The sequence below is a fragment of the Macrobrachium rosenbergii genome, chromosome 19 (genome assembly GCF_040412425.1).
Source record: "Macrobrachium rosenbergii isolate ZJJX-2024 chromosome 19, ASM4041242v1, whole genome shotgun sequence".
NCBI classification, from domain to species: domain Eukaryota; kingdom Metazoa; phylum Arthropoda; class Malacostraca; order Decapoda; family Palaemonidae; genus Macrobrachium; species Macrobrachium rosenbergii.
Genome location: NC_089759.1, coordinates 996479 through 999156, shown reverse-complemented (window position 1 = coordinate 999156; position 2678 = coordinate 996479). Strand labels below are relative to the sequence as shown.

At 32.7% G+C, this 2678-nt stretch overlaps 1 protein-coding gene across 2 annotated transcripts in view; it reads left to right on the top strand.

Annotated features, from left to right (window-relative positions):
- ed (echinoid) overlaps positions 1 to 1603 on the top strand; it is a 176588-nt gene extending 174985 nt beyond the window's left edge. For both annotated transcript variants that reach the window (XM_067120811.1, XM_067120812.1), the window contains exon 10: positions 1 to 1603. This exon is cut by the window's left edge and continues 574 nt beyond it. The gene's annotated coding sequence lies outside the window, so the exon portion shown is untranslated.
- The last annotated feature ends 1075 nt before the right edge of the window (positions 1604 to 2678 follow it).

The window sequence follows — 2678 nt, the reverse complement described above, 5'->3', positions numbered from 1 at the left end:
GGGGCAATTGTAATCTCCCACTCCGCCATAACCAGCAATTGGTATTGGTTGCTAAAAGACAGAGATACCCTGCCCCATGCTCACTTCTAGTCTGAGTTGCCGTGGATGTTGAAGCAGCAGTCATTGCTTGTAAAATATGTAAATGTACTATTGAACATGTAACAAAGTCTCAGTACATGCTTGTTTATAGTTTTAATTTTGTAGGTTAATGCTGTGACTGGGTATTAATAATGCCAATCCCCTGCTAGCTCATTCTCACATTACCCAAACAATTTGCCTAGTTAACATTGAACATTATTTGAGCATTATCTCCCTTTCGGCATTGTACACAGCACAAAATGGAGCATGCAATGTAAAGCTCAAGCCTGGTCACAAAGTGGTGCATGTCTTTGCAAGTTTTTATGCTGCTCATGAACTTTTTCATTGAAGTGTTAGAAGAAAGATGGAAGATTATTTGTTGATACTGTGATACAAACTATCTATAGTGAAGTCTTGGACAGAATTTAGGGATTGAGGAAGAAATTGAAATGAGAGTAGTTTTACGTTGTATAGAATTACACAGTTTAAGTAGTTATGATTGATTCATTGAACAAAATACTATAAATTTATAGACCAGCATTCCCCTGAATGTGGCCAAAGTTTTAGAGTAGCATATTTCTGTCGTAACAGGCTTTGTGATCTCAGTGCAAATGAGGCCAGGGCCTCATTTTTGTACTTCAAATAAATATATAGTTGTATTTATATATTGTATCAAGTTTTCTTTTTGTGAAATGTTTTAAAGTGATAAACAAATAGTGCAATTATTTTTCAATATTTCTGTAGTTGACTCAAATAGTTTTTAACCCAACATAGAGTTTTCAGTTTATCCTTTTCACTTGGGTTTTAAGTGAACAGAAAGTAATAGTTCAAGTTATGACATTGTTCTTTAATTTGAAATATTCAAATATTTTCTTTTTTTTTTTTGTAAATCAAGTTGAACCATCTTAGGAATTTGCCTTTACCAGCAATACATTTAGAAGTGTCCTAGATAATGTTAAGTATATCTTAACCCCAATGCCATTCCCATCGATTAGGTGATTTTATTTTTTCTTTGTGTTTCTCTCATTTTTGAGAGCAACAGTTACTTAACTGCTTGCATTAATGAAACACAGGGAATTTCTTTGTAATTATAGAATGTTGTTTATCTTTAGGCCGTGTACTAACACAAGTTGACATGAAAATTATTTTGGAAAAAACAGAATGTAACCAAACCAATACCATATTAAATGAATTTGAGATTGCACACATCACTACATTCCTATACTTACCTGTGCAATATTCTCTGTGCAGTAGCTAAAACTTATGTTGTAAAGGTTATATTCAACCCTAAAAATCATTTCAACATAAGCTTAGAGTTATGTTTTTAGTAAATCTTTCTTTTAAAGTTTGCTTTTATACCATGATAATATTATATATAAATTATATATTTGATGCTCATTGACATTTATAGTTTTGTAAATAATGTATATGTATGTACCTGTACAAGAAAATTTAGGATTATTTTATGGTTATGTAGTGAAAAGGACTTTTGTATTCTCATGATTCAAATAAAAAATAAACTTATTTTCTTTATAGATTCCTTGGCCAATATTCTGTATAAACACTTTGGCCAATGTCAAGTGTGTTCAAGATTTGTTTTCTTGATGAAACTTATTATAATAACTTGTTCATAGCATGTTTTAACTAATATTTTGCAGACATCTTAACACCTAACAGCAATTCCACAAAGTTCCTTACCTAAACTACTTGTATTTTGCATTTAACATTCAATTTAAGAGATTTATCTAAAAATGTATCGCATCTAAAATGGCAGTTTAGCAAAACATAATCATAATGCAGATAAGTTACAGAAGTCTGAAGTAGAGGTGCCATTGCATAAATATATAGTAGGAATGAAGATAAAGAGTTATATTCAAGGGAAAGCAGAAAAGGTGCAAGAGTACCAGGAAAAGCAAATTGGAAAAAAACTGAGTACAAACAGTCCTGGACTTGTTACTAGGTAGTGAATCAAGTTTTATTTGAATGCTAAACCTTCCCAACCAAGGATAAGGAATGAGAATAACCCAGTAAGCAGTTATTTTACCCAGTGTACCAGCCAACTCACCACTGTATGAAGTGTGTTGTCTGAGACAACAGTGGTTGCTTGCACTAGTAGTGGTTAATTTTATGCAGCATTTTATCTTATTTCTTGAGCTATAAGACTGTAGAGTCTGTGGTTGCGATAGCCCTTGCCAAAGCAGGAAGAGCAACAAATTAAAGTTCTTAGACTTCCTCAGACCAAAATACAGTATGACTTTGTTAAAACAGTGAGCTAATGCCTGTTGTGATGTGATTAACTGGGAAGTGCTAGAGTTCATTTTTGCAACTAATAGCAACATACACAAGGAGGTCTTCAACAAATCCAGAAAGCAATGATTAGTCTGCTTCATTCCATTTGTCCACTCGCCAACATAGGATTTAGGGAGATAGATGTGTGGTAATAAGCATAGCTAGCTTTTGACATTGAATGTTTTTACAGTATATACAAAGAAACTTACATCTTTTACAGATCATACACATAGCGATTTACATCGGTAAGATTATACAAGCACACGAAAGGGCTTGTATCATATATTTTATGCAAATCAAACAAATGAACA